The sequence below is a fragment of the Callorhinchus milii genome, unplaced genomic scaffold (genome assembly GCF_018977255.1).
Source record: "Callorhinchus milii isolate IMCB2004 unplaced genomic scaffold, IMCB_Cmil_1.0 Scaffold4, whole genome shotgun sequence".
NCBI classification, from domain to species: Eukaryota; Metazoa; Chordata; class Chondrichthyes; order Chimaeriformes; family Callorhinchidae; genus Callorhinchus; species Callorhinchus milii.
The window spans coordinates 68,901,769-68,915,773 of NW_024704745.1; the positions used below are offsets into that span (position 1 = coordinate 68,901,769).

Genomic DNA, 14,005 nt, shown 5'->3' on the forward strand with positions numbered 1-14,005 from the left:
TGTAAAGCAGGTATATCAGATACCTTTTTTCTAACTGAATGTTTGGAGTACTGTTCGCCAAGTGAAATATAATCCTGAAAATATATACCTACAGAATTTTTGTCTATAAGACAATATCATAATCTTCAGTGACTATCAACAGGCAGTGCATTTATGTATTAAAGTTACACTTAGGACTGCAAGGTTCTCATTTGACTCTCACTAAAGCAGGATAGGGATAGTTTTACATAGGAAGAGCAGAATAGAAACGTTGTTATAGGGGATGAAATAATTAAGGGGTTCGAAGGTATCCTCTGAAGTCGAGATTGAGAGTCCAGGAGGGTCTGTTGCCTTCAGGGTGCCAGGGTATGGGACATTTCAAAGCAGCTGGAAAGGAACTTGGAAGGGAAGGGGAAAGATCCAGTTGTGGTTATCCATGCGGGAACCAATGACATACGAAAGAGCAAGAAGGAGGCCCTGCTAAGGGAATATTAAGGGCTAGGGACTAAATTAAAAAACTGGACCTCAAAGATGGTAATCTCCGAATTGCTATTCCAAGCCATGTGCAAATTGGCATAGAGATAAATAGATCAGGGAAATAAATGTGTGGTTGAACAAGTGGTGTGAGAAGGAGGGGTTCTATTTTATGGGACACTGGCACCAGTACTGGACCAGAAATGAGGTGAATTGCTGGGATGGGCTGCATCTGAACAGGGCTGGGACCAAGGTATTAGCGAAAAGGATAAATAGGACTGTAAAAAAAGCTTTAAACCAGTAAGCGGGGGGGGAGGGGAGGGTGAAAACAATAACATATGGCAAAGAGAGGATGAGAGCAACGGTCAGAATACAAATAGTGATAAAGATAACATAAATATTACAGGAAAGAAAAAGGTAATTGGAGGCTATCACAAAAGGTGTAACAAGTCAAAAAGTGTGAGAAGAACATCATCTGGACGTATAGGCATGTTGGGGACAGATACACAAATAAGAGTTATGTATACAAATGCACTTGGCATAAGAAATAAAACAAGCAAGTTAGAAGCACAAATTCAGCTTGAAGGGTATGAATTAGTAGCCATTACAGAGATCTGGTTACCAGCTGGGCAGAACTGGGAGCTAAATATTCCAGGCTATAAGATCTTTAGGAAAGACAGGGACATTGGGAAAGGAGGAGGAGTAGCAATATTGATAAAATACACTATTACAGCAGTGGAAAGGAAAGATTTCAGTTAGGGCGATCAGGTAGTGGAAACACTGGGTAGAATTAAGGAACAGCAAAAGAGGTAAGTCTCTGTTGGGAGTAGTCTACAGACCTCCAGAGAGTTGTGATGTAGTGGAGAAATGTATAAATTAAGAGATCAGGGAAGCATGTAGCAAAAGCAATGTGGTTATAATGGGAGATTTTAATTTTCACATAGACTGGTAGAAGCAGGACACCTCAGGTAGTAAAGGCAACACATTTCTAGAATGTATTCAGGACAGTTTTTTGGAACAATATATTTTAGAACCAACAAGGGAACAAGCCATACTGGATTTGATGATGAGTAATGAACCACAACTAGTTAACAATCTGACAGTAAGGGAAAATCTTGCAAAGAGTGATCATAGAAGAGTCCTGTAACTCAGTGGTTAGAGCACTCTCAAGCAAGAGACCTGGGTTTGATTCCCGGCAGGGCGAAACCTTGGGCAATTTTCCTTGCTCCACACGCCTGATAATAATTCCTCAAGNAAAAAAAGCAATAATACATTGGTCACTTCAATCCACAACTGTTTGTGGGACACTGCTGTGCGCAATTAGCTGCTGCGTTTTGCCCACAAATATACAGTCAATTCACCTTACAGTATATTCTATGAAGCGCTCTGAAACGTCTAAATGTGAAAAGTACCATATCAAATGCAAGGATTATTATTATAACATGATTGAATTGATATTAGATTTGAGAGGGAGAAGGGAGTCACAAACCAAGGTTTAAATTTTAGTAAGGCAAACTTCAATGGGATGAGAAATATATTAACGACAGTAAACTGGGCTGAACTGGTAGTGGGTAAACCTGCAGATGAACAATGGGAAATATTCAAAAACTTATTCGATACAGAACAAATATATACACTAAAAAAACCTCAAATTGTGTAGCTAAGCAACCATGGTGCACAAAAGAAGTTAGAGACAGTATCAAGTTAAAAGAAAAGGCTTACTCGAATGCAAGAAAAAGTGGGAATGCAGAGGCCTGGGAGAACTATAAAAGGCAACAAAGGGATACAAAGAAAGTAATAAGAGGAGCAAAAAGGGAGTATGAAAAAAACTTGCGAGGGATATTAAAACCAATAGTAAAAGCTTTTAGAAATGTATTAAGAGACAAAGAATAGTCAAAGGGAATGTGGATTCATTAAAGACAGATGTAGGTGCGACTATAACAGAAAATAAGGAAATGACTGACTTGTTAAATAAATACTTCGCTACTGTTTTTACAGTAGAGGATGAGGACAAAATACCAGTCTCAAAGGGGAACCTAAAAATAAGTAAAAGAGAAATGCTTTATAAAACTAACATAAATTTAAAAAATGGTAATGGAGAAAATAATCAGACTCAAGATAGACAAATCTCCAGGACCTGATAGTTTCCACCCCATGGTGTTAAAGGAAATAGGAGAGGAAATTGCAAAATGCATTCCTCATAATTTTCCAAAGCTCACTAGATTCGGGAATTGCACCCTTAGATTGGAAAATTGCGAATGTCACCCCTTTATTTAAGAAGGGAGGGAGAAACCAGGAAGCTACAGACCTGTCAGCTTTACGTCAGTTGTAGGGAAAATACTGGAATCCATCATCAAGGACAGAGTGACACTTGGGCAGCTATGTGCTAGTCAAAAGAAAGTCAGCATGGGTTTGTGAAGGGTAGATCATGTCTGACTAACCTAGTTGAACTTTTGAGGTCACTAAAATGGTTGATAGGAGAGTGTCGCTTATATGGACTTTCAGAAGGCATTTCATAGGTTCACACAAAAGATTATTAGCGAAAATGGAAACACATGGAGTCGGAGGTAACCTTGTGATGTGGCTTGGTAATTCGTTCGGAGGCAAGAAACAGAGAGTACGGATAAAGGGAACATTCTCTGATTGGCGGGATGTGACAAGTGATAACCCCCAGGGGTCTGTACTGGGACCTCAGCTATTCGCCATATATATAAGTGACTTGGATGAAGGAATAGAAAGTTTTATATCCAAGTTTGCAGATGATACTAAGCTAGGAGGCTCAGTGAGTTTTGTGAGTAGGAAGTTACAAAGGGACTTAGACAGATTAAGTGAGTGGGTAAAGCTGTGGCAGTTGGAGTTTAATGTAGGGAACTGCGAGGTCATCCACTGTGGACCGAAAAAGTATAAATGAGAATATTTTCTTAATGGGAAGAAATTAAGAACCGTGGAGGAGCAAAGAGATTTGGGTGTCCATATCCACAAATCGCTAAAAACTAGTTCCCAGGTGCAAAAAGTGATCAAAAAGGTGAATGGAATGTTGGCCTTTATCTCAAAGGGGAGAAATAATGCTTCAGCTTTACACAGAGGTTAGTCAGACCCCATCCGGAGTACTGCGTTCAGTTTTGGGCACCACACCTCAGGAAAGGTATATTGGCCCTGGAGGGGGTGCAGTGCAGGTTCATCAGAATGTTACCGGGCCTAAAAGGGTTAAGTTACGAGGAAAGGCTGTGTAAACTTGGATTGTATTCTCTTGAGTTTAGAAGGTTGAGGGGTGATTTGATTGAGGTGTTTAAGATGGTAAAGGGATTAGATAGGGTAGATACAGAGAAGCTATTTTCTCTGGTGGGGGAATCTAAAACAAGGGGCATAGTCTTAAACTTAGAACCAGGACATTTAAGAGTGAATCACAAAGCATTTTTTCACTCAAAGCGTGGTAGAAATCTGGAATTCTCTTCCCCAAAAGGCCGTGGATGCTGGATCCATTCACACCTTCAAGAGTGAGGTTGATAGATTTTTGGTAGATCAGGGTTTTAAGGGATATGGGAAGAAAGCGGGAAATTGGAATTGAAAGGATTAGTTGAGGTACAGATCAGCCATGATCTAATTAAATAGCAGAACAGGCTCGAAGGGCTGAATGGCCGCCTCCTGTTCCTATGTTCCTATCGAATAATAATCCTTGAATTTGATACAGCGCCTTATCACGTCTTTGAGATGTCTCAAAGCGCTTCACAGAATATACTGTAAAGTGTAGTGACTATGTATTTTGTGAGTGAAACTTGGCAGCCAATTGCACACAGTAGTGTCCCACAAACAGTCGTGGATTGAGTGACCATATTATTAATTTGGAGGGATTATTAGCTCCGGAAAGCCATCCACCAATCGACGAACAAGTGGGTTCCTACTTACTGCTCCAGTATGTAAACAGAGGCATGTGTGGAGTAAGAAAACTTGCCTACGTTTTCGCCCTAAGGCAGTTTTATCTTTCCATTATTCATTTTATACCCCTAATATAAGGCCATATTGCTAGAGAGCTTCAATCAAAGAAGGGAAATGATACTGCAGATAAGAAAGAGAATACTGTCACATATATCACCATCTTATTCTGTTCTTCCCTGGTCAAAACCCCTTTTTCTCAGGTTCTACCTATGTCTAGATATTACAGTAAATAGGAGTGGGGGGTGGGATATAAATACATAGAACCACCTGCCAACTCTATCTCATCCGGTTGAACCTGACAAGATCAAGTAAATTGTTAATGTTAATACCTGAAGTATTTGGTGTTTCACCCACAAAATATGGTCAATTCACCTTACAATATATTTGTGAAGCGCTTTGAGACATCTACACCAACTCTCTGGTTGTCAGCCTTCCCAACTCTTCCCTCCACAAACTGCAGATCATCCAGAACTCTGCAGCTTGTGTCCTCTCCCAATTCTGCAGGTTGTGCTGCTTGACCCTATCACCCCACCCATGCCCGGGTCCACTGGCTCCCCATCCCTCACAGGGCAGTTAAACATCCTCATCCTTGCCTTCAAAGCTTTTTACAGCCTTGCTCCTTCTACCTCTGTGACCTTCTAACCTGTGCACTCCTCTGCTCAGCAGGCTCCAGCCTGTTCCACATCCCCTGCCCGTCCCACCATCAGTGGTCGGACCTTTAGGCTCTCTGCACCCACCCTCTGGAACTCCATCCCAGTCCCTTTGCTTTGCTCCCTCCCTTGCCTCCTTGAAGGCACGTCTCAAGACCCTCCAACCATGCCTTCGGGCACCCTCCAACCCCTCCCTTCCTGCTCTCCACCTCCTGATCCCAACTACTTGCTCGGGTCCAATTCCCTGACTATCCAGTGCCCTGGGATGTCCACCCGGCGTGAAGGGCGCTATACAAATGTAATGTGTTGTTGCTCAACTATCTCTGTTCAGGGGAAAACAGCCTGTTTCTTCAGTCATTTTTCATAAGTAAAATCTCTCGTTCCCAGTATTATCCTGGTGAATCTCTTCTGCAGCCTTTATACATTGTACTATACGATGGTACCCAAGTTGTCACAATTTGCCCTCTCACCATAAAATTATGTGTATATTAATCCTAAATGTCCAAATTTTCGCCTAGCTTTTAAGAATATTTCATCTGAAAATTTTAACTTTGGCAGAATTGTGGAAATATCTTCAATTCAGTCTTAATTGGGTGAGGTGGAGAGGTGGCAGTTTTCACCTTCACCAACCTATTGCTGAGTAGCTTGAGAGCGGAGTTGGCTTCACGGCAGTCCTGTCTATTTGCCAAAGCTCCTCATAATATAATGGATATGCTTCCTTTCCTGTCGGGTGGATATCTCCAAGGCCTTCACAGGACATATTGTAAAGTAAAGCAACTGTGCATTTTGAACCGAAAGGTGGCAGCCCAATTTGCACACGGCAATGTCCCACAAAACGTCATGGAGTGAGGGTCTAATTTTATTTGGGGGATGGTTGGCCCGGACACTGGGAGAATCTCCCTTCTTTTTTTTTTGAATAGTGCCACGAGATCTCTAACATCCAATCACAGCAATAATAATCCTTGCATTTGATGCGGCGTTTTTCGTGTCTTCCGCACGTCTCGAAGAGCTTCACAGGATAGTGCCGTAAAGTGAAGTGACCGTACAGTGGTGTCGGTGTAGATTGTGAGTACAACGCCTCGAAGACCTGTTGTTAAGCAGCTGGTGCTGAGGGAGCCCCTTGGGGTGGGCGGCATTGGATTTGGACAGCGGGCACAGCGGGGCACATGGACGACGTGATAAGGTGGCACCACATCAAATGCCAGAGGCTTAATATTTATTATTGCTGCTGAAGTCACTTTCGGTCTTCCCAGCAGTCGGTGACTCCAGACATGTGCGACCCCCCACCCCCCAATGAAAGATTTTCACGTGGCTCACAAAACAGCCTCGAGTGCGTGTGGCGAGAGCAGCGGCCCCCGGGGCACCCAATGACACGCATTACTTTTTTTTTCGTTTAGTATTTGGGGGGTTGTTGTCCGGGAGACCGGGGACGCTCACTGGTCCAGATGTAAACCTTCCTCATAATAATAAAAAAAAAGTGGACGTCTGAGGAAGAAACAGCGGAGAGACAGAGCCGCGCAGCTTCGGCGGTTGACGTCGGAGCTCAGCGCGGGACCCCCCCCCCCCCACGTGCGGCTCGCGACCGTTGATCTCGGCGCGCGCAGCGGGACCCTCACGCGCAGGCTCGGCGGCGGTTGGTCTCAACGCGCGCGCGGGGGGAGGGGGAGGGGTGCGGGGGAGGGGGGGTCCCTCGATTGACGCCGCGATCACATTTACCACCTTTTTAACCGCCGCTGCTGCGCGCCACCCTAACGTGCTGGCGGATTGGCCCCGCCCCTGCCCCGTCCGCCCGCCCGCCTCACAGCCCGACTGCGATTCGACGCCGCGAGGCCGTAGCCGCTGTGGAATTTCAACTCCGGGCTCTGTATGGCCAGCGGGCACGTCAATCAACCCACCAGGTTTGGTTTACTCCCGGCTCGTCAGCTTGCGATGGGGATGTGAGGCGTCTTCACGGTGAGTGGAAGAAGGAGAGAGAGAGAGAGAGGGGGTTTGTCGCCGCCGCCGTCGTGTGTGACCACGCACAACGATTTCTGATCGGGCGCGGATAGTTCGCCTGAGGTAAGAGCGCTGGGAGTATTTTTTTTTGAGCAGCAGTTGGTGACATGTCAGGACGGCGTTGTGGCTCTCGGGGGAAGGAGGGCGAACCTTTTGTTTTAAGTTCAGTAGCCGACGTGCGGTGCTCACGGGACCGGTGCCTCGCGGCAGTCGGGCGGCCGCGATGTGTCGGCTCGGGTTTATTCGCTCAATAACTTCCACCGCCCGCGCGGCAGAGCTCGACTGATATCAAACGGTATATTTCTTTTTTTTTTTGGGGGGGGGGTCTTAAACGGGTGGTGGGGTGAGGGGGGGGGGGATTAATGCCCCGAAAACCCGTTAAGTTGGCGGTTGCGGTGACAGCTTCTCCTCGGTTTGCTTTGACCGGCAGTTGCGGTGCTCGTGGTCATTGTTATCTCGCAGCGACTGAGGGAGAGGCAGACAGACAGGCGATGGATGAAAGGTGCCCTCTCCCTCCCTCTCCCTCTCTCCCTCTCTCTGTGTGCGCGGCCCTGGTCAGACCACCTCCTCTCGGATCTTTCTCTGCACCTTTTCTCGTCCACAGGCGTTGGCAAACCTTTCGTTTCTCCACGATGCATTGACACATCGTTTCAGTCTTTAAGCGCATAAAGGTAACACGGGATCGAAGGCGTTCGCCCACGAATATGCAGTCAATTCACTTCACAGTGTGTTCTGTGAAGCGCTTTGGGACGTCCTCCCGACGTGAAAAGCGCTATATCAAATGCAAGGATTAGTATTATTATTATTATTATTATTATTATTATTATTATTAAGGCATCAAAAGCCCAAGTGGATCTGTCAGAAGGAGAATCCAGGCTGTTTGAAGGTTTCCCCTCCCCGTTGTTATTTAATTGCAGATTTTTTTCCCGTTTAAATCCACGTCTTGATAAGTATATTAAATGTGACCTCAGAGTTTGTTTGCAGAGAAGTTTTCAGGTAATTGCAGACACGAGTTTGGATGGAATCTTAAGTATTTATAGACTGTGGGATATAATTTCAGACTGTGCTTCAAAAATACTAATAATAATAATCACGTAGACGTGCATTGTAAGAGGTTTTAAAATTAAATATCAGTAAAAGAGTACAACAAAAGGGCAACATGTTTCGTTATTTATACCTCAGTACAAGTAGATTAATAATTCAGCCAAATTAGGCGTTTTCCTTACCCTTTCAGTGTTCTTCTGTATATTTATTTAAATTATTTGAAATATCGATGCTGTTCAGTCATGATTATTGTATTATGTAGTCGTTTAAAAATGATATAAAACAAATGTGATGTCTTAGGTTTAATGGTATGCCCAATGACAGGTGCAAATTCTAAGCATACTGTAGCTGGAATGTTCAAACCTCTTTTTAAATATTCAAAATCCTCATTGGAGTGTGTAGTACGTTTCATGTTTCAGCAGAAAATTATTTGGATTACAGTCCTACTGAGGTTTTGTTGAATCATTCAAGCCGTGTACTCACAATAATCAATATATGTACCTTTGGGTATTCGTTTGTGCTGTAGACTTTTCACAGTAACCAGTGTGTTTAGTTATCTGATTTATTTACTTTGACAACTGTCGCTAGTACGTTTAGCAAAGTGCTGACAACAATTATTTCACATTTGCATTCTTCTTCATCATTTGTAACTGTTGATCATTTGTGGCATGCCTGGTTCCCTGGCTCCGAACGATTGACCTTATTGTCCTCACTCTCATATATATGTACTCTGCTCTTTCGCCTGTCCTCAGCTAAGACAGGCCTGTTGCACATCTCCCGCACTCTTCGCACCACCATCAGTGTCCTTCAGTTTTTACGTCCCCAACCTCTGAAACACCCTGCCTCTATCTCTGCCTTTCTCCCTCTCTATCTTTAAATTCCACCTTTAAAGCCTACCTCTTTGACTGTGACCTTAGTGCTATATCGTTCGAGTCCCACTTGACCAATCACCATCACTACGTCTCTGCAATTGTTTTTTTCCTTCTGTCCCCACCGGGTCCCCGAGGCTCCATCTTTGGCCCCCTTGTTCTCCTCATTTACATGCTCCCTTTTGGTAATGTCATCCACAGACATCCACATGTATGCGGATCTCACCTAAATCTACTTCGCCTTCTCCAGCTGCAACCCCAGGTCTACCGATGTTCTATCCTCTTACTTGTCAGACCTCAAGGCCTTGATGAGCGCCAACTTTCTGCAGCTGAACGTTAACAAGATCTTAGCCATACTCCTGGGTTCCTGTCAATGTCTTTTTACTTGTGACTCCCTCCCCGGCCTACCCTCAGACTTACTGAACCTGTTTGAAACCTAGGCATCGGGTTCGATTCCCCAGGTGTCCTTCCTATTCCACATCCAGTCCCTCACCAGGACTGCTGTCCTCCACATCCATCACATTGCCCGCCTGCGACCGTACCTCACACCCAACGCAACCAAAACCCATATCCACATTTTCACCACCTCCTGCCTTGAACTCTTGTTCATGCCTTCAACAACAACAACAACTTGGATTTATATGGCGCCCTCCATGCCGGAAGGCGTCTCAGAGTGCTTTACAGTAACGGATCTCGGGACCGAGCCAGGGGAAGGGGGAGGAAGGTGACGAAAGGCACGGTCAAAAAGAAAGTTTTTCAGCAGAGACCTGAAAATAGGAAAGGAGGGAGTGAGACGAAGGGAGTGAGGAAGGCAGTTCCAGAGCCTCGGGGCATAGTGGCTGAAGGCACGGCCGCCGAGGGTGAAGCGGAGGACTCGGGACGAGGAGGAGGCCAGACCCAGAGGAACGGAGGCAACCAGACTCCAGGCTCGACTATGCAAACGCTCTGCTTGTCGACCTTCCCAACTACTCCCTTCACAGGCTGCAGATAATCCAGAACTCTGCAGCCCGTGTCCTCTCCCGCATCAAACTACGTGACCCCATCTCCCCCACTCTCGCCCGACTCCATTGGCTCCCTATCCTTCAGAGGATCCAGTTCAAGATCCTGGTCCTCACCATCAAAGCCCTCCATGGCCTCACCCCACCCTACCTCTGCGACCTCCTAACCCCCTACCAACCCGCCCGTTCCCTCCGCTCAGCCTGCTCCACGTCCCCCGACCCATCCACCCCACCAATGGCGGGAGAGCCTTCAGCCACTCTCCCCCCAACCTCTGAAATTCCATCCCCCAATCACTCCGCCTCATCCCCTCCTTAGCCTCCTTCAAGTCCTGCCTCAAGACCCTCTTCTTCGACCATGCCATCGGTCACCCCGCTTCCCCTCCTCTCCCTTCCTCCCCCTGACCCCAGCTCGGATTTGAAATACTGTACACTGTCCAGCACCTTGGGAAGTCCTCCCAACATGAAAGGCGCTATACAAATGTGTTGTTGTTGTTGATTATTCCAATGCCCTCCTCGCCAGTCTCCCCAATTCCACCATTCATAAAATCCAATTAATTCAAAACTCCACCGCCTGTATCCTCACTTGCACCAAACTCCGTACCCCCATCACTCCAGTACTTGCCAGGATTCCACTGGTACCTTATTGAGAACAGATTGATATCAAGACCCTCACACTCACATACAAATCACTTCATGCTCTGATACTTCCCTACTTCTCCGACCTGCTTATGCTTCACTCCACTAAGTGCCGCCTTTGCTCAGTTGGCTCTTCTCTCCTGCAAGTCCTTTGTCCTCCCCCCCACTTCACCGTTAACAGCTGTGCTTTCAGTCACTGTACCCCAAAACTATGCAACTAAATGTCTCAATCCGTTTGCCTTGCCTCCTCCTTGCCTGTCTTCAGATCACACCTGATGACCTTCCTCTTCAACTGTGCCCACAGTCATCTCCCACCTATCCCCATCTTGGCCACGGTTAAGGCTACTGAGACGCTCCCCCACTTGAAGGATGCGATATAAATGCATGTTGTTCATAGAATCATAGAATTATACAGCACAGAAGGAGGCCGTTCAGCCCATCGTGTCTGTGCCAACTCTTTGAAAAGGGCTTCCAATTCAATTCCACATCCCCGCTCTATCCCCAGCAAACTTGTCCTCCCCAAATAATTATCTACTTCTTTCTTAAAATTTGTTATCGAATCGGCTTCCACTACCCTTTCAGGCAATGAAAACAATGTTGTTGTAAAGGAGTATGGAGTTTATTTCTGATTCTTTGTCATTTGTGTTGGAGAATAGTAAGAGAGTCAGGGTTTTCAGTGAAATCGGGAGCAAATAATCAGATAGTCTTAGGAATGAGGTATAGATTTTAATGTAGATAAGTTTAAATTAATACATAATGGAACAGGAAACATATTTGTGATAAAGAGGTATCCAATAGCAAAGATTGAAAAAGGATTTGTATGTAATTATTGATCATTGACTGGACGTTTCAACCAATGTGAAGCTATTATGGATAAAGCTTATGAAATATTAGAATGCAATTCAAGGACATTTGACTTAAAGCAAAATAAATTATTTTTACCTTAGTGTAGTTCACTGCTGAGACTCCATTTAGCTTGGAGTATGCAATTTTGATTCTAGCACTTAGATTCTAAGCATAAATAAGTACTTGAAAAGTGAGCTTGTTATTCATAGGGGAAAAGATTTAAGAGGGTCAGTACCCATTTAAAATACTGAGTGATACTAATGATGTATTTTTAGTACCTTTTCAAAAAGAACCATTCATATTTCTGGTTGAGGATTGGATAACAGGTATTGTATCGTGTAAATAGTTCCTGTGCTGCTGTGTATGTATAGCACAAATTGAATAGTTGACAACTATTTTCTGGGGGGGGAGAAGAATTGGTAATTGGGATCCCTTTGGTACTCGTATCAGGGTAATATCCTGGTTATGGACTATCAGAAACAACTCTGATCACTGTGAGGGTCTCGGTAGACTTGTTTCTAGGTCAGGTAGGTCTATAGTATTTCAAGGCACAATTGATGACTGACTAGCCAGCCTGGCTTGTTAACTAGACCTGGATGAGGAGAGAAGTATTGGTAGCTGGGATTCTTCCCACTCAACTCCTGTTAAGTTTGCAAGAAAAAGCCCTAACTGGCTGGACACTCAGGGAAACTTATCAGTGTCGTCTTACTCTGTGAGATTTGGTAAACAGGGTATATCCCTCTGGGGAGAGAGCTTGTACTCTACACAAGGCAATGGAAGCATACATATATGAAACTCTCGGTAGTTTGCTTTGGAGAGTAATAAGCACAGTAATGAGTTTCCACAAGTGCCAAGAAAATTGGCTGACAAAAGGAATAGATACCTTAATTATCTTTGGAGATTAGGAAGCATTTATGTAGAGCTAGTTGTGTAGAACGTCTCGCAAGCGTTTTAATAGCTTAAACCTCCTGAAGAAAGTTTGTGGAAGGGTAAGACAAATATTTTTTCCTTATGTTTCTATGGGAAACACCAAATAAAGGCAAGAAGAAAATTATTCTTTTCAAATCATGTAAAATGGCATAACTAGAGACTTGGAACACAGTTTATCCACAATAATTCAGCAATTTAAACTCAGCAATAATTATTATTGTTGTTAATATTAATTCGGCTGAGATCAGTAGAAGCTTTAACACCACAATGATGATGCTGATTTGTACCTATTCTGCTGCACATAGTTTTATTATCAAATCACTTTATGTACAGGTTAGGTTTTCAACCAGTCAAGCTAGTGGTAACAGTAGCTGTATCTCAACCAGATGCCCTGATGTTTTAAGTCCTAAATGCTTCTTGCAAAATCTGATTTAAGATGAGTTTTGTTTTCCTTATATTTTTTGTTTGTCTGAAACATGTTACTTCATTTAAGTGCAAACGGAGCTGCTGTAAAGTTGATGTTGTGTCGCTGTACTTGTGCACCAAAAAACTCATTTACATGGGCCACTTTAAGTCAGCCTGAAACTGGATGACATTGTGTATGCAAAAGTGAAAAGATGCAGCAAATATTATTATAATAATAATAATAGCAGATAAAGGAATTTACCTGCAATATACTAATATACAACAACAAATTACATTTGGATAGTGTTTTAAGGTCAGGAGGACATCCCAAGGCACTGGACAGTCTAGGATCCGCACTCGTAGTTGGGATCAGGAGCACAAGGAGGATAGGGTTAGAGGGGTGATCGAAGGCACAGTCAAAAGAGAAAGGTCTTGTGACGGGTCTTGAAGGAGGCAAGGGAGGGGGTGAGGCGAAGGGACTATGGGATGCAGTCCCAGAGGGTGCGGGCAGAGAGGCTGGATGCCCGCCCGCCAATGGTGAGGCAGGCCAGGCGGGGGACGTGAAGCAGGCCAGAGCTCTCTGAGCGGAGAGAACGGACGGGTTGGTAGGGCGTTAAGAGATCACAGAGGTAGGGAGGAGCAAGGCCATGGAGGGATTTGAAGGTCAGGACCAGGATCTTGAACTGTAACCCCTGAGTGACAGGGAGCCAGTGGAGCCAGGGGAGGATGGGGGGATAGGGTCGCAGATCCTGGTGTGGGAGAGGATACTGGCTGCAGTGTTCTGGATGTTATACAGCTTGTGGAGGGAGGAGTTGGGGAGGCCGACAAGCAGGGAGTTTGCATAATCGAGCCTGGATGTGATGAACGCGTGGATGAGGGTCTCAGCGGCCTGTGGTGAGAGACATTGAAGTAGCCGGGCAACGTTGTAGAGGTGGGAAAAAGCGGAGCGGGTCATGGTGCATTTATATTTTGGTGTGTTTACATTGGCTGTTCAGCAGTAAGATTTTGTTGATCTGCCATGTTCTAATAAACTGCTCAATGGTCTTTTGTTCCTATTTTTCTATTTTGTAGGAATAGAAAAGGGTTTTTGGCTCAGGAGGCCTCATTTTGGTTGATCTCACATCCATCTTCTAAATATGTGTGTGAGATGAACAGGCTGTGTTCTACAGGACATGTTCCATTCTGAGAGAAACTAAGTATTCCATATTTAAGATATTTTAAAGAACAATTTATTAAAAAATTA

The 14,005-nt window shown here is 44.7% G+C and overlaps 1 protein-coding gene across 4 annotated transcripts in view; it reads left to right on the forward strand.

Annotated features, from left to right (window-relative positions):
* Positions 1–6,939: 6,939 nt before the first annotated feature.
* The window catches only part of LOC103183261 (WASP family member 3), a 48,740-nt gene continuing 41,674 nt past the window's right edge, over positions 6,940–14,005 (forward strand). For 2 of the 4 annotated variants that reach the window (XM_007900620.2, XM_007900624.2), the window contains exon 1: positions 6,940–7,097. The gene's annotated coding sequence lies outside the window, so the exon portion shown is untranslated. Of the gene's footprint in view, positions 7,098–7,308; positions 7,330–14,005 lie in introns of those variants that run through there. The other 2 variants (XM_007900621.2, XM_007900623.2) reach the window with 2 other exon arrangements.